This window comes from Borostomias antarcticus (genome assembly GCF_949987555.1).
Source record: "Borostomias antarcticus genome assembly, contig: scaffold_86, whole genome shotgun sequence".
Lineage (NCBI taxonomy): Eukaryota > Metazoa > Chordata > Actinopteri > Stomiiformes > Stomiidae > Borostomias > Borostomias antarcticus.
This window is the reverse complement of record NW_028176652.1, coordinates 295,667-317,901: the sequence shown is the minus strand read 5'-3', so window position 1 is coordinate 317,901 and position 22,235 is coordinate 295,667. Positions and strand designations below refer to the sequence as shown.

At 42.5% G+C, this 22,235-nt stretch overlaps 1 long non-coding RNA gene across 2 annotated transcripts; it reads left to right on the top strand.

Annotated features, from left to right (window-relative positions):
- The first annotated feature begins 1,037 nt into the window (after window positions 1-1,037).
- LOC311328227 lies at window positions 1,038-2,813 on the top strand. 2 transcript variants are annotated; one of them, XR_014631188.1, is made up of 5 exons: window positions 1,038-1,177; window positions 1,301-1,373; window positions 1,636-2,015; window positions 2,164-2,275; window positions 2,470-2,813. It is a non-coding gene; the product is annotated as an uncharacterized lncRNA (long non-coding RNA). The 2 variants fall into 2 exon arrangements; XR_014631189.1 differs by having other exon boundaries at window positions 1,636-2,275.
- The last annotated feature ends 19,422 nt before the right edge of the window (window positions 2,814-22,235 follow it).

The window sequence follows — 22,235 nt, the reverse complement described above, 5'->3', positions numbered from 1 at the left end:
CACAAACACTGTAAGAGCCGAGGTGGGCTAGGGTTGATATGCAATACAGTAGGACCCCACTCATCCGAACTTCAGAGATCCGAACCTCCCGGTCTACCGGACAGGCTTAAAAAACTTTTATTTGAGCCTGCTATCTGGTTACTGGTGGGATTTTCATTACAGTACTGTATCCTACTGTGAATAAAAACAGACTGTATGTAGACCTACATGTTGCCTGTAGGCTGTAGACTACTGTCACGTTTCATTTCTTTGCTCTAATGTCGAGCGCAAAACGCAAACGAGTCTGCTTCGTGAGCTGCATTCCTTGGTAGCCAGAAAGCGCGTCAGCAACCTGAAGCAGAGGAGTATCGAGTCATTTTTCGTTCCCAGTTAATGGACTTCAGGAACACAGACGTGTTGTGAGAATGTAGATTAGCCTACTAGGCCTACTGTATTTGTTAAATAATAGCCTACAGCCTATAGCCTACATCGGTTGTTTTAGAGACTTTCTTTTAGGCTACAATAGCCTAAGACAGGACAACTTGTCTGTCATTTCATTTATTTATTGATTGATTATCATTTGCTATAATTGTTTTAATGTTGGGTTGTTTATAGGCTATACCATTTTGTTCTGCGAATACAGTAGCCTATCGATGCAGCGTAGGCCTCATTTGAGAATAAAGTAGGCTACTGAATTTGATCAAAGCACGCACTCAAGTGGAAATTTGTTTATCTTATTATAGGGTACTGTAGGCCTATTATAGGCTAGGCTGTATCAGTTTAGTTGGCTATTTGATTGCAATTTTGATGCATTTTCACAAGTAATTAAGGGTATTTATCTGTCTATTATGAGTCTATATGAAACAAGTATACCACTTATTGAATTTGGTGCATTTTAACATACGTTTCAGTCATCCGGACATTTCAGAGATACGAACGACCTGTGGTCCCGTTGGGTTCGGATAAGTGGGGTCCTACTGTATGTGTACAAGCGTGTGGGTCTTCATTGTTGATCTTCTCTCTCCCTTTCTCTCTCTCCCACTCTCTCAGTCTGTCAAGAGAAACTTGAGCAGTGGAACTCTCCCAGGACTGAATGGTGGGGATTGAGTGGAAGAGACATCCATCAAAGTGTCCCTGAGATGTCCAAATCACATTCAGACGCATCCAGCTGCAAGGACACGACTGCAGACACATACAGGTGAGAATAGTGACATGTACAAATACACACATACAGGCGCACAACACGCTTTCAGTCATACACAGAACAAATCACACTTCTTCCTTTAACCCCCACTCTCTCTCTCTCCCTTTTCACCTGCAGTGTATTGATCTGGAGTCTTACTGTACCTGCAGCTGAACTGTGAGAGAGGGACCTGGAGATGTCCTGAGTGCAAGTAGGCAAACTAAAGCATTTCAGAGCGTCTGTTGTCCTGGCTGGCAGAGGCCTCATTCAGTACATGATGGCCTGATCTGCATGTCTGACTCTTTCTCTATCACAGTAAGATAGCGTTATTAGAGGTTCTAGAAGTGGATCTATACATCCAGAAGTGATTGTCTTTGTGTTAGTGTGTGTTTTGTCTGTGTCTGTGCATTTGTTCATATTTGATGTATTTTTAAGAAAATCTCTTTCTCGCTTTCACACCTCCTTCCCTCCAGTCCAGACTATGAGGAGATCTCCATAGACCCAGTGTGTGGCTTGAGGCCGGTCCCGGTCAAACCAGACCAGAACATAGAGGAGGAAGCAGACCAGCCGGCGCCACACTGTCAGCTCCAGTGACATGGTCCTGCCGTCATGGAGATGATTGTGACCGTGTGTGTGTGTGTGTGGGTGTGCGCGCGTGCGCATTAAAGTTACAAACTAACTGAGACTACCCAGTGGTAGTATCAACAAAATCTTTAGTGAGAAATGTATACCTGCATATTTTATGTCGCACTCCTCAGCTCGCCAGCTGAGTGGGAGGACCCGCATGCACGCAGACACACACACGGGAGACTAGACAGGTGGCAACCATACACCTCGCAAGGACCAAGTGAGGGTTAGTACACTCTCACACTCAATAACAGACTGTATTTATCACACCACATTATGCATGCTTGCATTTACCAGTGAACAAGTCAAAGCACCCATTGAGTCTTTGGCCAGCTGAAACCCATGAGTTTCAGTGTATGTGATCCATCCAACAGAATGACCTGAGGGGCTACAGGAGCCTGGTAATAAGTGGACCACCTTCCTGAAGGCTCGTCTGGTCTGCTCCATGCCTGGGGTCAACAGCATCGACACACTTTCACAAGCTACGTGAGTGTGGTGCTATTCTGAGAACAATGTGCCATTTAAGGCAGATCGTTTTTGGGAATGACGTCTTTCGTTTGTCTTTAGAGGACTCATCCAGGTAGCTACCTAATATCATGGTCTATACCTTTTTATCCCCATCCAGTATACGTCTATCTAACCCTACTCATTTTTTTCTCCCTCTTTCTCTCTTTCTCTAGACTGTGAGATTCACTCATGTCAGGGTTGTACCATCGCCTAGTGGGTGAGAACTGACCACACCAAATAATGTCCCAGATCTAACACTGCACATGTACAGTACTGTACCAGACCCACAGCTTAGGCTGCCAAAGTTTCTGTTTTCTTCTTCCCTCTCTCCCTCTTTCTATCTTCTTCTCTTTCACTCCCTGTTTGTCTACCTCACCATGGTAGGTGGTCTGTTCCCAAGTAAATTAATTGTGTATTGCAACTGCAATTCCTGTTACTGGCACTAGTACACCCAGTAGATGTTTTCATGGTGGTTCTCTCAACCCACAGCTACAGTGCTGGAAAGAGCCCACCTGTAGCACTGCCTTTTGAATATCTGAAATAAAATGTTTTCTTTGCAATACGTCAGTGGTTTTATTTCATGTAAAATTGTCTAGTCATTTGATAGTACCATTCCAAGAGTTTCATGGAAATTGACTGCAGGTTACTGCTCTACAACATCAGGAGGATTCAACCCGTCCTCACTGATGACAGGTGCTCATCCAGGCTCCTGTCATCTCCCGCCTGGACTGCTGCAACTCCCTCCCTGCTGGGGCCCTGGCGTCAGCCATCAGACCTCTGGAGCTTGTCCAGAAAGCTGCAGCTTGCCTTGTGTTCAACTGTTCAACAAGTTCTCCCACACAACTGCCCTTCTCTATTCCATACACTGGCTCCCTGTAGCAGCAAGTGACAATGTGAATAGGTTTGTGGAGCTTCAGAGCTCATACTTATACACTGTTACTGGGAATTATTGAAAAGTCATTTTTATGTGTGATCAGAATTATTGATGCATAAAAACAAATACCAATTATTGATGCGTAAAAACAAATACCAATGTATGCGTACGTTTCTAATCACACTTGTGTAGAACTGAGTTTTTGCCCTCGCGCATGCTCATTGTAGCCTATGTAATGTATCGCTCGATACACTGGGCTTCATTCACATTCCGGTGTCAAGGTGAGTTGATGTTAGCTAACGTTACACTCGACATTTTCAACTACGACGTCATAGGCGTATTTTCCATTAAAATTAATTAGAAACGTCAAGTATGTAGCTATATGATATAATTATTGACATAAGTAACAACTTGCTAGCTAGTATAGCTGTTTTAAACAAGGGACGTTGGCTGTTAACTAGCTAACGCTAGTGCTACTTGACGTCAGTTGGTTGAGTGAGTAGATGTTAGCTAACGTTAGCTAGCGAGTTAAGCTCGACATTTTCAACTAACGGAAGTCATATTGGCGTATTTTTCATTAGAATGAATTAGAAACGTCCAATATTCATATTATCTGACATCTGTAACAAATTGGCTTGCTAACTAGTATAGCTAACGCTAGTGCTCCTAAAGTCGGTTGGTTTTCAAAACGAGACAGACGCAGATTTATAAGGAAGATGGCAATTATGCAGAGTTTGATAATCACCAGTAAACATGTACCCAGTGATGTTAACGCATAAACTCGCCATATAGGCCATGATGGGCTATTTGCAGTCTATCACATAAACATGAAGCATACCGTCACCGATTGCTATTGAGATAACGTTAGTGACAGCTGTTTGTAGGCGCTCGCAGGGATATAAACAAAGGATAGTTCCGGCTAGTTAGTTCTAACTAATACGTTCTCAGCTTGTTTATGGAATAGCCTACTGCAAATAGCCGCTATCCTAAATGGCGAATTTACCATGTAATTCCAAATGTTTGATGTAGGTATAAAGGATGGTCTTAATGCTCACTGACGTGACGTGCTTATTGGGAATGCAATTGGTCCTATTTAATATTTAATGTGTTTCTCAATGCTTTTGTTTTATATTTTCATAGATTTGACTTCCTGAAAGGTGTTTCGAAGCAAAGAGGTGAGATTAACCATTTGCTTTATGTTGCCATAATCCTAAATCTATTTGATGTTGACTGTAAAGGGATTATTATATTTCACTCTGATATAGTTTGTCCTCAAAACAAATGCAATTGAGAAGCCTGAGACATGGGAGTGAGTTCTGGCAGGACACTCATGCATGGAGCTGTGACAGCGTATATTGGGGCACTATTTAATATTTGTGTTGTTTACATTTTCTGCTATAGTAATTAGACTTTATAGCCTTTTATAAATTAAGCGGTACTCACTGTCCAGTGCATCACAGGTTTTTAACTTGTTCATTCAGCCCAACTCTGTGCTTAAGCTGCCTATAGAAGCAATTACTTTTTTCATGACAGTAATACACTTAATGCCCAAAGGCACACCTCTTAATCATTGATAAGATAATGGTCTGGGGTTGTTTTTTTGAGGTTGCCCTAGGTCCCTTAGTTCCAGTGAAGGGAAATGTTAATGCTTCAGCTTACCAATACATTTTGGACAATTCAACTTCCAACATTGTGGGAACAGTTTGGGGAAGGCTCTTTTCTGTTCCAGCATGGCTGTGCCCCAGTGCACAAAGCAAGGTCCATAAAGGATTGATTGATTGATTGACTTTTATTTATTTTTAAGACAGGGACAAGGTACAGTAGACATTTACCCTATAGAATAGGGAGAGATGCACTGTACAAGGTTATAGCTAAAACAGCTAATTTCCACGGGCAGTCACTGGGCAAATACATATACAGTCTTAAAATAGTGGGGCAAATAGTATACAGTAGGAGAGTAACATACATAGAAGGAATACAAAAAAGTTATATAGCAGAGATTTCCCTCATCCCTATACCCACATCCCAACCTCCCCAGACCCTTAAAAAACAAACCCTAAGTACAGCCCCCATACATATGTGCACACACACATACACATACACACACACACTTGACTACAGGAGGCATGGTTGTGTGAGGTTGGTGTGGAAGAACTTGACTGGCCCACACAGAGCCCTGACCTCAACCCCATGAACTAGAACGGATATTGCGAGCTAGGCCATCTCGTTCAACATCAGTTTCTGACCTCACAAATGCTCTTTTGGATGAATGGGCAAAAATTCCCACAGACACACTCTGAAATCTTATAAAAAGCATGGAAAAGAGTGGAAGCTGTAGCTGCAAAGTCTGTGTGTGTGGGGGGGGAATCCATATTAATGCCTATGTATTTAGAATGGGATGTCATAAAAGCTCTTCTAGGTGCAATGTGTAGGTGTCCCAATACTTTTGTCCATATAGTGTATAGTGCAGGCCTAAAGTGTTATTTCACTTTGGTAGAACATGTAAAAAATCATCAGTCTTAACTTGAAGCCTCTTTATTCAGTTTCATCTTGGGGAACTAATCTAAATGTCATACTTCTGAATTAGGACATTTTAACACCCCTTTTTGTTTTTTGTTCTTGTCTTACAGGTGTCTGCCGCGGTCACTGCACTGTTGCTACTGCAACCACAAAAACAGCTTTTGTCAAAGCTTTTTCTTAACAAGCAAACCCAATTTTACGAATCCATTTTGAGAACCCAATTTTATGAACCCAATTTTATGAACCCAATTTTACGAATCCAATTTTGAGAACCCACTTTTGAGAACTCTCTTACCAGCCCTTGTTTTAAAAGCATTTCTAATTACAAGCATTTCCCTTTACAAGCCTCTCTGTCTTGCCCCTGTTCTATACCTTGTTTTGAAAGCATTTCTAATTACAAGCATTTTCCTTTACAAGCCTCTGTCTGTCCCCTGTTCTATACTGAAGCAAAGAGAGAATAAATATAGGCTAATTGATTTTTCATCTGAATAGCCATAGATTAATAAAAGTCCATTTAGTCTCTTTCCTCTATCCTGTGAATGATAAACAGGTGGTACTAGAATACAAATCGTTGTGTAAGTTTCTTTTGTCAGACCTAGTTAAAATTGTATAGCAGGCTATTTAATTTCAATATCATACTTGATATTAAATTGAGGGAACTGAATTGCTTTCATTAGAGTTGACATTGTTAAGTGATCTGTGACATTGTTAACAAAACTTTGGATCAAACACTCTTGATACAGTATTTCAGTATTTGCTCTTGATTTGTACAGTGATTACATAAAACATTTCATTTCGCTGCTGTTCTGTTAAGGAGTCTAGCTGATCAAATTCAAAAGTCTTTGAATACAGTTCATCTATTTGAGTAGCTCCAACAGTCTAGGTCTTTGAATTGAAAAGTAAATAAATCTTTGGATTGGTTTGAAAAAATACTTAAGACTAGTGTGCAGCTGACTGAATATCAAGGTATATTGAGGCAATATTTCATATTTAGTTGTTGAGATTTGTGGATTTGGAGTACAATAATGCCAAAGAAAGGTAAGAAGTCCCACGTTCTAAGACAGCGCTGGCAAGGGTCGACTGAGATTCACCGTGCAACAACTGAACAGGAAGAATGTGCTGGTCCTCAGAGCCCTGGAGAGGTCAAGGTGTCTGCAGCGTCTCGTGCTCAGAGTGTAACACAGGGAGGTCAACGTGATGCATCGTGTGTACCACAGGTTTCTTATGCAGACATTGTAAAGAGAGGACTACACAGTGATGATCCGTGTGTACCAGGGCCATCTCATGATTACCAGGTAAACTACAGTCAAAGTGATGTGCCATGTCAACCACAGGTATTGTACGCAGACACTGTAACATATCCATGTGTAGCAGGACCTTCCCATGCAGACTCTGTAAACCTGGGAGATCAGCCTTCTGTGAAACATGTCTGTGCATCCCGCAGCCAGGATTCTCCTAGATACGGCCCATTCAGAAATACACAGTGTACATGTAATGCACTAACCTTCCTTGCATTCCTTCATGAGAATGAAAACATCACCACAGCAGACCTCGATCTCGTTTTGGATAAGGGTGACGTTATGTATCAACAGGCCAGGAAAAGGTTTCCTCAACACATCTTTTTGACTACTGACGAGCTACCCCATGAAGCCCCTGCACGCAGGTTTACACACCATGTGAACATGGAACACCTTTCCAGATATGGCACATTAGGAGATCCGCTACCCGGAGCTGTAGATGGCTTTCTGGACCTAGAGGCAGGATTGAGCTGCTTGTTATCAGATGTGCAGTATGCGTTGCTGTTGATGACAGGGTTATGTATTGCCGTATTCAGAACCAGGACAGGCAGATATGGCTTCTTTGACCCACACTCTAGAACAGCTGATGGTTTGCCCTTACTCCCGGGTTCACGCACTAGTGGTAGGCCTACTGCTGTCATGCTGACATTCACACATCTCAGTGATATGATTGACAGACTCATAAAGTATCACAAGATTTTGGGCACACAGTCCTCCTGTAACTATGAGTTGAAGCCTGTGGAGTTTTACAATGTGAACAGAGTCAACCTGAACGATGCCATCCCAGACACAGAGAGTCGGCCTACAACTCGCACTGCTGCTGTATTAACTGCTCTTCAAAATGAGTCAGGCGCTCCAAAGGTAAACACTGTTGTCACTGATGTATGTGAAGTACTATCCACTGATATGGAAACTGAACCAGAGCCATCAAGCTTGAATTCTGTCACATCACATGATGCTCCTCAAAGTGAGTCAAACTCAACTGCAGCAAGGATAAACACTGATGTCTCTGATAACATATTACAGGGAATGTCCACTAACATCACATCATCTGTGAGACACAAATCAAATATATCTGTTCCACGGATAAATACTCTAACCAGTGATAATGTCTTACATGACATCTCCCATAGACTGTCAAAACTCAATAAACAGCAAAGGAAAAAATTCAGGAGAAGACTATTGCTCTCTGAAAAGGCATCACAAAGAAAGGAGAATCAAAAAGGGAAAGAAAGGGCAAAGTATGCTTCAAATGAAGAACTCAGACAAGGAAAGCGAAAGTATGTTATCAACTGCTATCATACCAATTCCGAATTACGACAGAAGCAAATAAATAACATAGCAACCCGTTACAAAGAAAATTTTGACTTCAGGCAGAAACGAAAACATTTCCTTAACAATAAATATAGAGACAATTTTGAATTCAAGCAGAGACAAAAATTGTACATTACTAACAAATATAGAGATAACATTGATTTCAAGCAGAGGCAGCGATCTTATATCACACAGCGTTATGTACATGACCAAGCATTCAGGGTGAGACACAGACAACTAATGAGACAGAGAATGCGAGACAGGTATAAGAACAATCTTGCATTTAGGAGTAACATGAAATGTGCAGCAAAAATAAAACATAAATACAGATGGATACATAGACAAACACGTGAGAGTGACAACCCTGTGATCAAAGAGGCCATATCTCTTTTCAGATCAAAAATAAAGGCCGGCCCCACTTATGTGTGCACTGTCTGTCATAAGGCATCATTTCCAAACCAGGTACGACCCTGCACAAGGTCATATTACATCAAAAATCCAGCTGTGGTTGCAGCATGCCTGACAGGAAAGTATGTCCATGTGTGTCATGTTGACTGCAGGAATGAACAACAGTGCAAGGTGCCTGATGAGAGAAGGAGAGAGTGGATTTGTTACACCTGCCATAATCATCTAAAGAATGGAACCATGCCAACCCTCGCTGTGGCAAACAAGTTAGAGCTCGCCGACATCCCTCCCGAACTGTCTGATCTCAACATACTGGAGAGACATCTCATAGCCAAATGCATTACATTTGCAAAAATTATTCCTCTTCCCAAAGGCCGACAGAGAGCAATCCGCGGTAACGTTGTTTGTGTCCCATCGGAAGTACAGGAGACAGTCAATGCTCTGCCCAGACTGAGAAGTGAGTCTCAAGTCATGAGAGTAAAACTGAAGAGACGGTTGTGTTACAGAGGTCATCAGCTGTTCCAGACTGTTACCTGGTCTAAACTAGTGCAGGCGCTGCATAAACTCAAACACATTCACCCACAGTATGAGGATGTAACTATCAGAGATGAGGCTGAGTTATGTGATCCAACACTTCCCGATGATGATGATGATGAGGATGATGATGACGATGATTATGATGAAGCTGCTTTGATGGAAATTGACAGGTGTGAGAGCAATGCACTGCGTGAGGCAGAAAAGGATCCTGAAAATGAGCAACAAAACAATGACGTGCTGCCTAGTGATGACGGTCAACCTCAGGAGCAGAGAGATGATCCAGAACAGGAGGGTGACATGCCTAATGGAGGTCTTGCTCTAGAATCATGCCTTCAGCCACGTGATGTTTCAGAGGAGATATTATGTTTTAGTGAAGGAATCTACTCTGTTGCCCCTGCAGAAAGGAATACTCCAGTCAGCTTTTTCAGAACGCCTAAGCTAGAAGCCATGTCTTTCCCTGTTCAGTTTCCCACTGGTCAAAACACACTGGATGAAAAGAGACCCATTAGATTAACACCTAGTAGTTATTTCAAAACAAGGCTTTTCGGTGTCGACAATCGGTTTGCCAGAGATACAAACTATTTGTTCTTTGCACAGTTTGTGACTGAAATACATTTGGCCACTTCCAGCATGACAATACAGTTACGTAAAGGAAAACCTTTCACCAGAGATGGACGCAAAATAACTTCTGGAATGTTACAAGACCGACGTGAGGTTGAGAGACTGGTGAGAAATAAAGATGCAGTCAGATTCATGCAGCCTCTGAGAGGAACACCAGCCTACTGGGAAAAAACAACCAAAGATCTTTTTGCCATGATCAGACAGTTGGGAAGTCCTACATTCTTTTGTACATTTTCAGCAGCAGAAATGCGTTGGCCTGAGGTGATTGAGGCAATAAAAACTCAGCAGGGTGAGGAGGTTAATTTTGAGGAGCTTGACTGGTCCACAAAGTGTGACATACTGAGAAGCAATCCTGTGACAACAATGCGCATGTTTGATAAACGTGTTGAGGCCTTATACAGAGATTTAATCTTGTCTCCTGCGCAGCCCCTTGGCAAAGTTGTTGACTTCTTTTACCGCGTGGAATTTCAACACAGAGGAAGCCCACACATACACTGTCTCATATGGGTAGAAGGTGCACCTGTGTTTGAGCAAGATGATGATCAGACTGTATGTAATTTTGTGTCCAAATACATCACAGCCCAGCTACCCGATCCACATACACAACCTGAACTGTATAAGAAAGTAACAGAAGTGCAAATACACAGCAAAAACCACACAAGGACATGTTTCAAAAGTCTAGGCTCTGGATGCCGTTTTGGATTTCCCAAACCACCCTCCAAAGAGACAATGATAACAAGACCTGGAGATGATCCGCTTGAACTGGAAACAGCAAGGGACAAGCTTAGACCACTGAACCTGCTTTTGAATCAACCTGCCGCCGCCTCCCTGAGTTTAGAGCAGCTACTGGCTCAATGTAACTTAACACTCTGTGATTATGAGGGATAACTGCAGATGATGAACAAATCCAGCGTACTGGTACTGAAACGTGACCCAAAAGACTGCTGGGTAAATGGATACAACCCCTATCTACTCGATGCTTGGGACGCTAACATTGACGTGCAGTTTGTACTCAATTATTTCAGTTTAATACATTATATTTGCACATATATATGCAAAAGTGAGAACGCTGTAAGTGAGTATCTTAAAACACTGATTCTGAACTCAGGAACCCGGGAGTATGCAAATGAATGTGATGAAATGAGGGAGATTATGCAGGCTTATTCCAAAAAGAGAGAGGTCAGTGCTCAGGAGTGTGTGACTCGTGCATGTGGAATTAACATGAAGAAGTGCTCGCGCGGTGTCATATTTATACCAACAGATGACAACCCACTGAGAATGAGTCGCCCCATGGCATACCTAGAGAGCACAACATCAGAAAGTGACAATGTGTGGGTGACGTCTTTGACAGACAAATACAAAGCCAGACCTGAAACACCAGAGTTTGAGGAGATGTGCTTGGCTGATTTTGCCTCTACTTGCAGAATTGTCTATGGCCGACAGACAAAAGGTAAAAATGTTTTGCCCCTGCTGAATGACATGGGATTTGTTCAAAGGAGAAACACAGACAAGCCCGCTATCATCAGATATTATCGCACATCACAGGAGAAATATCCCGAGAAGTATTATGGCACATTACTGAAACTGTACATTCCTCACCGATCAGACCAGGAACTGAAAAGACCGTCTTTACCCACGTATGAGTCATTCTACAATGGTGGCTGGGTTCAACTACCAGGTTCTAACTATGGAGAGTATGTCCCACACGTTGTCAAACGAAACAGAGACAAATATGAGAAAAACAGTGAAGAAATTGAGAATGCAATGGAGGAGTTTGAACAGAACAGAGGCGCGATTGATGAATGGTGTAATCTGGCGCCAGAATCCGAAGCAGTGAGGTTGGAGTGTATTGAAGAACTGGAGGCAAGAGAGCCAGATCATGAACATGTACAAGATAATGTCCCAGAGTACAGTAATCAGGCTGCTGCAGCAACAGAAGTCAGAGCCATCAGAGAGCCCCCTGCAATAGACCCCACACTGTTACGCCACATGTATCAGAATCTCAATCAGAAACAAGCATGTGCATTCTATGCAGTTAGAGACTGGTGCATAAAGCGCGTCTGTTGCCTAAATCCAGAGCCGTTTTTTTATTACATAAATGGTGGTGCTGGAACAGGAAAGTCACATCTCATCAAGTGCATCTATTCAGAGGCATCTAAGATACTGTGCAAGCTGCCGAGACGTGCTGAGGAGGCTGACATATCAAACCCCACTGTCCTATTGACTGCTTTCACCGGAACTGCAGCCTTTAATATATCAGGTACAACACTGCACTCTCTCCTCAAGCTGCCGCGAAGCCTAAAACCTCCATTTCAAGGACTTGGCAACAAATTGGATGAAGTTAGATGTGAACTTTTAAATGCTGAAATCCTTGTCATTGATGAAGTGTCCATGGTGTCAAAGCCCCTTTTTGCCTATGTGGATGTCAGACTCAAGCAGATCAAAGGCAGCCAGAGTCCCTTTGGAGGTATGTCAGTCATAGCTGTTGGAGACTTTTATCAGCTACCACCTGTGAGACAGTCCAAGACCCTCTGTGTATATGACCCACGTGAGCTTGACCTCTGGCAGGAACACTTTCAGATGATAACTCTCACTGAGATTATGCGTCAGAAGGATGATGTCGCCTTTGCAGAAATGCTGAACCGCATCCGCGTGAAAGACAAGTCACATGCGTTGTCTGAAGCAGACAGAGCTTTACTGTCACAGACCATCACCGAACCAGCACTTTGTCCAACTGACGTCCTGCACATTTTTGCAACTAATAAACAAGTTGATTCACACAACTCTGCAACATTGGCTGTGCTCCATTCTCATATCACCATCATTGATGCAGATGACTATAAAAAGGACCCACACACCGGCAGAATGGCACGACAAGTCAAACCATTTAAAGGAGGCAAAGATGATTTACCAGATACACTCAACGTTGCTGAGGGTGCTCGTGTCATGCTCACCAGAAACATAGACGTGTCTCAGGGATTGGTGAATGGATCGTTCGCTACACTAGTCAGGGTAGTAACCTCTGAACGAAATGGTTTTTCACACGTCACTATGCTTGGGCTCAAAATGGATGATGAAACGGCTGGAAGGAATTACTGTAACAGAGTACCAGGAGGACCCAACAATCTAGTGTACATTGAGAGAGCAGAGGATAATCTGAAACAGAAAGGAGTGGTACGCAGACAGTTCCCTATAAAGCTTGCCTTTGCTTGTACAATACATAAGGTTCAAGGTATGACAAGGACATCAGCTGTAGTCTCGCTTAAACACATTTTTGAACCCGGCATGGCCTATGTAGCTGTCAGCAGAGTGACCTCTCTCAGTGGACTGCACATCCTGGATATGGATGAGAGAAAAATATATGCCAACCGAGAAATCACTGCAGCCCTAGAGACCATGAGACAAGTCAGCTTGGACCACATGATGCCTCTTCTTCACATCAAACAAACATTAAACAGACACGACACTCTGACCATCGTTCACCATAACACAGAAGGATTGCCATCTCATGTCAGTGACATCAAGAGCCACTATGAACTGTGTCTTGCAGATCTTTTGTGTCTCACAGAAACCCACCTACAAGGCTCCTTCGTTGCACAGAGTCTCCATTTAGAGGGCTACAACATGTTCAAACGCAATAGACACCTGTCCTACACCAATTTTCCACAAATAAACAACATAGGTGGTGGTGGAGTTGCTGTTTATGTTAAAAAGCACATTAGAGTGTGTGAAAAGCGGTACATAGATAACGTAACTGACCTTGAGTTTTTGGCTTTGAAGGTTGAGGCCCCAGTGAGCGCATTGATTGCAGCCGTATACAGACCTCCAGACTACAGTGTGAGATCATTCTTGTCTAACCTGGGAAGCCTTTTGGACTCATTGGAGATCATGGATTGTCACCCCATCCTTGTCTGTGGCGATTTCAACGAGAATCTCTTCTCCAACGCACGTAAACCAATACTTGAGCTGTTTCAGTCCAGGGGATATGCACAACTCATCACTGCTGCAACTACAGAGAAGAACACACTGCTAGACCTCATTTTCATTTCCCAACCACAGCGTTGTCTCCATTCTGGTGTAATAAAAACCTATTATAGCTACCACGACCCTGTATACTGTGTAATGTCCTCCAACAGCTCATGAAGAAGCTGAGTTTTACATATGAAGATGCAAATTATTTGTGACTAACTTTACTTGTGCAAATGACTTGTGACTAACCTTAAAGTAATATTTTCAATATGAGCTTCTTTATCTGGTCTACACAGTATGTGATCCTGAAGTTTTACAACAAAAATAAGGTTAACTTATATAAAGCAATACATATTTGACAACATTTTTCAAGCAAACCTTTGTGGAACCTAAATTATTAGATTAAAGTATTAATGTATTCAGATTAAAGCATAATTTAGCAGTAATACTTTAACAGAGCACATTTTAATAGATCACAATTTATCAGAAATGTAATACTATATTCTCAATGCAACCAAAGTAGGTGGGTCCTCCGTTGCAGCAGGCCTCACCACCTGGCCTGCTGCCCCAGCCTCACAGAGAGTGAGAGAGTTAGAGGCTGGGAGGGTGGGAGGGACGGACGGAGGATCCCACCTCACAGCAGAGAGGGTGACTTTGAAAGAGGGGCTCAGACCCCAAGGGTCCCGGCACCCTCCTCAACACAGAGAGGGGCTGCCAAGCCTGACCCAAACTGCCATTCGAGGAGGAACTGTCCCCAGCCCAGGACGAGCCCCAGTCTGTACCTGCAGCCCCCAGATGATCGAGAAGTCATTTCAAGGTATGGTATCAAAATACAAAAAGGTGTTTTATATCATTGCCACCAAATTTGTGTATGTTCTTGGTTGTTGTCCTTGGGACGCACTCTAGAATAATGTGTCTTGTTGCAGGTGGAGTTCCGTGATGGGAGCGGACCAGAGGCTGACACACAATTGGAATACCAAGAGAAAGTGTTGGTGTCCAAGAGGCACCCTACCTCAGTTCAGCATGCATCCCCAAGCCTTCCCCAGAGCCCCCTGCAGAGAAGGCCCCGCCAGGATGCCCGCCAGGGGTACAAAGAGAGCCATGCTGGCACAGTCCTACTCCTCTTTCATGGACATGGGGCCACAGCCAGGAGGGGGCGGGCCCAGGAGCCAGACAAGACTATAAAAGGATTCACAACACCACTGCCCTCCTGCCTACCAGCAAGTTTAAGCTCTTCTACTGCTCTCCTGCTGCAGAGAGGTTATCACAGGACCCAGTGCTGGCCCTCCTCAATCTTTGGACTCTTGGGACTTGATTGCTGACAGATGAACATTGACAAAACACAACACCAGGAATGGAAGCAAAATGGACAGGTTACCACACCCCTGCTGCACCTCCTCATATGAACTTGACAAAACACTTAACGCCACTGGAAGCAATATACACTTGCAACACTTTGTATTAGAATAGTTTGGTTATTGGAGTAATCCTTGGAGAGTATAATCAGTCCCTGATTGGTCTGGTCACAATGTAATTTCTGGAGGTGATTTTTTCTTTTTCATTTCAAATCTTTATTTATTCTTGTAAAGCATTGAGGTTTCCCTCATTTACAATAATTAGACACAAATATCAGCTGAACCAATGCAAGGATTACTTAATAATTTCTCAGTTATATTATAGTCAATATTCTTTTTTATTTATTAACCAAACATTCATTGTCATTTTAAATTATTTGTCTTTGTTTTTTTCATGAATATGAAAGCATTTATAACAGTTAAGATTTTATTTTAAACCACCACAATAATCTTATACTATGTTTTATTGTTATTTATTTTATCTTTTTTTCTATTTTCCTTTATTATTATTATGATTATTTAACATTACTTTAACAGAGCACATTTTAATAGATCACAATTAATCAGAAATGTAATACTATATTCTCAATGCAACCAAAGTAGGTGGATCCTCCGTTGCAGCAGGCCTCACCACCTGGCCTGCTGCCCCAGCCTCACAGAGAGTGAGAGAGTTAGAGGCTGGGAGGGTGGGAGGGACGGACGGAGGATCCCACCTCACAGCAGAGAGGGTGACTTTGAAAGAGGGGCTCAGACCCCAAGGGTCCCGGCACCCTCCTCAACACAGAGAGGGGCTGCCAAGCCTGACCCAAACTGCCATTCGAGGAGGAACTGTCCCCAGCCCAGGACGAGCCCCAGTCTGTACCTGCAGCCCCCAGATGATCGAGAAGTCATTTCAAGGTATGGTATCAAAATACAAAATGGTGTTTTATATCATTGCCACCAAATTTGTGTATGTTCTTGGTTGTTGTCCTTGGGACGCACTCTAGAATAATGTGTCTTGTTGCAGGTGGAGTTCCGTGATGGGAGCGGACCAGAGGCTGACACACAATTGGAATACCAAGAGAAAGTGTTGGTGTCCAAGAGGCACCCTACCTCAGTTCAGCATGCATCCCCAAGCCTTCCCCAGAGCCCCCTGCAGAGAAGGCCCCGCCAGGATGCCCGCCAGGGGTACAAAGAGAGCCATGCTGGCACAGTCCTACTCCTCTTTCATGGACATGGGGCCACAGCCAGGAGGGGGCGGGCCCAGGAGCCAGACAAGACTATAAAAGGATTCACAACACCACTGCCCTCCTGCCTACCAGCAAGTTTAAGCTCTTCTACTGCTCTCCTGCTGCAGAGAGGTTATCACAGGACCCAGTGCTGGCCCTCCTCAATCTTTGGACTCTTGGGACTTGATTGCTGACAGATGAACATTGACAAAACACAACACCAGGAATGGAAGCAAAATGGACAGGTTACCACACCCCTGCTGCACCTCCTCATATGAACTTGACAAAACACTTAACGCCACTGGAAGCAATATACACTTGCAACACTTTGTATTAGAATAGTTTGGTTATTGGAGTAATCCTTGGAGAGTATAATCAGTCCCTGATTGGTCTGGTCACAATGTAATTTCTGGAGGTGATTTTTTCTTTTTCATTTCAAATCTTTATTTATTCTTGTAAAGCATTGAGGTTTCCCTCATTTACAATAATTAGACACAAATATCAGCTGAACCAATGCAAGGATTACTTAATAATTTCTCAGTTATATTATAGTCAATATTCTTTTTTATTTATTAACCAAACATTCATTGTCATTTTAAATTATTTGTCTTTGTTTTTTTCATGAATATGAAAGCATTTATAACAGTTAAGATTTTATTTTAAACCACCACAATAATCTTATACTATGTTTTATTGTTATTTATTTTATCTTTTTTTCTATTTTCCTTTATTATTATTATGATTATTTAACATTACTTTAACAGAGCACATTTTAATAGATCACAATTAATCAGAAATGTAATACTATATTCTCAATGCAACCAAAGTAGGTGGATCCTCCGTTGCAGCAGGCCTCACCACCTGGCCTGCTGCCCCAGCCTCACAGAGAGTGAGAGAGTTAGAGGCTGGGAGGGTGGGAGGGACGGACGGAGGATCCCACCTCACAGCAGAGAGGGTGACTTTGAAAGAGGGGCTCAGACCCCAAGGGTCCCGGCACCCTCCTCAACACAGAGAGGGGCTGCCAAGCCTGACCCAAACTGCCATTCGAGGAGGAACTGTCCCCAGCCCAGGACGAGCCCCAGTCTGTACCTGCAGCCCCCAGATGATCGAGAAGTCATTTCAAGGTATGGTATCAAAATACAAAATGGTGTTTTATATCATTGCCACCAAATTTGTGTATGTTCTTGGTTGTTGTCCTTGGGACGCACTCTAGAATAATGTGTCTTGTTGCAGGTGGAGTTCCGTGATGGGAGCGGACCAGAGGCTGACACACAATTGGAATACCAAGAGAAAGTGTTGGTGTCCAAGAGGCACCCTACCTCAGTTCAGCATGCATCCCCAAGCCTTCCCCAGAGCCCCCTGCAGAGAAGGCCCCGCCAGGATGCCCGCCAGGGGTACAAAGAGAGCCATGCTGGCACAGTCCTACTCCTCTTTCATGGACATGGGGCCACAGCCAGGAGGGGGCGGGCCCAGGAGCCAGACAAGACTATAAAAGGATTCACAACACCACTGCCCTCCTGCCTACCAGCAAGTTTAAGCTCTTCTACTGCTCTCCTGCTGCAGAGAGGTTATCACAGGACCCAGTGCTGGCCCTCCTCAATCTTTGGACTCTTGGGACTTGATTGCTGACAGATGAACATTGACAAAACACAACACCAGGAATGGAAGCAAAATGGACAGGTTACCACACCCCTGCTGCACCTCCTCATATGAACTTGACAAAACACTTAACGCCACTGGAAGCAATATACACTTGCAACACTTTGTATTAGAATAGTTTGGTTATTGGAGTAATCCTTGGAGAGTATAATCAGTCCCTGATTGGTCTGGTCACAATGTAATTTCTGGAGGTGATTTTTTCTTTTTCATTTCAAATCTTTATTTATTCTTGTAAAGCATTGAGGTTTCCCTCATTTACAATAATTAGACACAAATATCAGCTGAACCAATGCAAGGATTACTTAATAATTTCTCAGTTATATTATAGTCAATATTCTTTTTTATTTATTAACCAAACATTCATTGTCATTTTAAATTATTTGTCTTTGTTTTTTTCATGAATATGAAAGCATTTATAACAGTTAAGATTTTATTTTAAACCACCACAATAATCTTATACTATGTTTTATTGTTATTTATTTTATCTTTTTTTCTATTTTCCTTTATTATTATTATGATTATTTAACATTACTTTAACAGAGCACATTTTAATAGATCACAATTTATCAGAAATGTAATACTATATTCTCAATGCAACCAAAGTAGGTGGATCCTCCGTTGCAGCAGGCCTCACCACCTGGCCTGCTGCCCCAGCCTCACAGAGAGTGAGAGAGTTAGAGGCTGGGAGGGTGGGAGGGACGGACGGAGGATCCCACCTCACAGCAGAGAGGGTGACTTTGAAAGAGGGGCTCAGACCCCAAGGGTCCCGGCACCCTCCTCAACACAGAGAGGGGCTGCCAAGCCTGACCCAAACTGCCATTCGAGGTGGAACTGTCCCCAGCCCAGGACGAGCCCCAGTCTGTACCTGCAGCCCCCAGATGATCGAGAAGTCATTTCAAGGTATGGTATCAAAATACAAAATGGTGTTTTATATCATTGCCACCAAATTTGTGTATGTTCTTGGTTGTTGTCCTTGGGACGCACTCTAGAATAATGTGTCTTGTTGCAGGTGGAGTTCCGTGATGGGAGCGGACCAGAGGCTGACACACAATTGGAATACCAAGAGAAAGTGTTGGTGTCCAAGAGGCACCCTACCTCAGTTCAGCATGCATCCCCAAGCCTTCCCCAGAGCCCCCTGCAGAGAAGGCCCTGCCAGGATGCCCGCCAGGGGTACAAAGAGAGCCATGCTGGCACAGTCCTACTCCTCTTTCATGGACATGGGGCCACAGCCAGGAGGGGGCGGGCCCAGGAGCCAGACAAGACTATAAAAGGATTCACAACACCACTGCCCTCCTGCCTACCAGCAAGTTTAAGCTCTTCTACTGCTCTCCTGCTGCAGAGAGGTTATCACAGGACCCAGTGCTGGCCCTCCTCAATCTTTGGACTTTTGGGACTTGATTGCTGACAGATGAACATTGACAAAACACAACACCAGGAATGGAAGCAAAATGGACAGGTTACCACACCCCTGCTGCACCTCCTCATATGAACTTGACAAAACACTTAACGCCACTGGAAGCAATATACACTTGCAACACTTTGTATTAGAGTAGTTTGGTTAGTGGAGTAATCCTTGGAGAGTATAATCAGTCCCTGATTGGTCTGGTCACAATGTAATTTCTGGAGGTGATTTTTTCTTTTTCATTTCAAATCTTTATTTATTCTTGTAAAGCATTGAGGTTTCCCTCATTTACAATAATTAGACACAAATATCAGCTGAACCAATGCAAGGATTACTTAATAATTTCTCAGTTATATTATAGTCAATATTCTTTTTTATTTATTAACCAAACATTCATTGTCATTTTAAATTATTTGTCTTTGTTTTTTTCATGAATATGAAAGCATTTATAACAGTTAAGATTTTATTTTAAACCACCACAATAATCTTATACTATGTTTGATTGTTATTTATTTTATCTTTTTTTCTATTTTCCTTTATTATTATTATGATTATTATGATTATTATGATAATGATGATGACGATGATGATGATGATGATGATTATTATTATTATTTTCATATTATTATTTTTTATTATTATTATTATTATTTATTTATTTATTTTTGCAATGCATACAAACAACAATCTTTATTTATGTATTTATGTATATATGCATTTATAAGCATTTATATTTTGCTAAGACTTATACGCCCACCGTGCATGCAGGTGCGGGTGCCCATGCACACAGCACCTTAATGGTCACTTTTGCCACTTTAATTTACTACATTGATATTGCACTGCACACCTGTTTTTGTTACTTCTTTTATATATTTTATTCTATTTAGCCCTTTGCCTTTTTATGCCCTTTTACCATTTTTTACTACGCAAAGTTGAGTCGACTCTGAGCCTAAAATTTTCATTACCGATAATGATGCTGTATTTTTATTGTGTACATGACATTACACTTTGAAACACACACTTCCTTCTTTCCTTCCTTCCTCCCTTCCTACATACCCTCCTTCATAGAAAGTACTTTTCGATAGTACTTTGATCCGAGACACTGTCAATTAACTCAATGACACAATTTTCATGGGGTTGCTCACAGTAGAGCGTATGTCTTTTTGTCTGTGTGTCATAAGAAAGGAAATGTAATAGATGGCATGGGGATATCTACTGTATCAGCACCATCAACAAAGAAAGAACACTATTATAATTATCTATTTACCATCCAAGAAGACACTGTCTTCTGTGCAGATACAATAGGTGCGGTCACTGGTATGGCTGCCAGCGCCACTGTGACCTTACATAAGAGCAACACAGTATCATCAAGTGGGGGTCGGGACCCCCTGGGGGGTCGCGAGACGGGGATGAGGGGTCCTGAGATGATAAGGTGGGGGGGTTGCGAGATCATAAAAACAATTCAAAATATCCTATTAACCATAATCGTTACAAAAGGTAAAAATAATGTTTACATAAATAATAATACAGCTACTGCTATTGTAAAATATGACAATAGATTGTGTTCTTTTGTTGTGTTGCTGTTATGCCTATTAGTGCGTGTGCGCGCAAACATTTGCATGCTTCCACCTCTGGGTATAGAGGGGGTCGCAAGTCTCTGGCACCGTTATTTTGGGGGTTGCGGGCTGAAAAGTTTGGGGACCCCTGCTTTAGAGCATTCAATTGCATGACGCTGTGTGGACTATGCAGAAGCAAAAACATGGGTTTGGTACAGTTAGCTAGTGAAGTTACAGTATTGCGAACTAGCAGACTTGCTGAATAGCTAAAGACCCACTAGCGTCAGCTATCCAGTCGGACATTTAGATAATGACATCAAACATGTTTCAGAACACATATAACCTTCTGTACTTCAGGATCTGAAAAAACATAACTAATCTCCAATGAATCATAGCTTAATATTATTGTGGGGGACGCTTGTTATAAGCTTACTTAGCCTACTTCTTCTGAGCTTTTGTTCTCACAAAGCGGCGCCTTACCTCAAAGCCAATCGGGACAGCGCCACAAGCCCATAGACACGCACTTGGTGGCTAAAATAGACTTGACTTGGTTATTTAGTAGTTTGCTTTGCAATATCATTGAACAATGAAAAAATTACGCGAACTGTTTGAATCTTTCAATTCTCTTAATTTCAATTAATGTGATTATCATGACTGACGCATTCTCCTTCTCCTGTTCTCCCTCTGTTGTAGCATCCATGTGGTGTCACTCTGAGACTTTCAGCCACCTGGAGCTCCATGGGCTGAATGAAGAGTCTCTCCTTTCATCTTCCCAGATGGGGTTTCTCTGGAGGCGGTAGTCTTTGCTGAGCTCCGCCTCCACAGCATTTTCCATGACCTGGCCAATTGCCTAAGGTGAGTCACCACGACATCAAGCCTTTTTATCTAATCATGTACTGAATATGTAACCATTCTGATTATTACGCTTGTATTGCAAATCACACACGACCACAGTCAATATATGACACTAAATGAATGACCAAGCATCTCTTGTCCGTCTCACAGACATAATAGATGAGAACCTGAAGATCGCCTTGCAGAAGGATCTCTGTATGGCCTCTGGACCAGCAATACAGGTGCACACACACACACGCACGCACGCACACACACACACACACACACACAGTTTAACATGGTAAGATTTTTTAATATATACATTTAAACAACAAAAACAACAGCTCTTCTACACAAACGTCCATGAACATTAATGAAACTAAAACT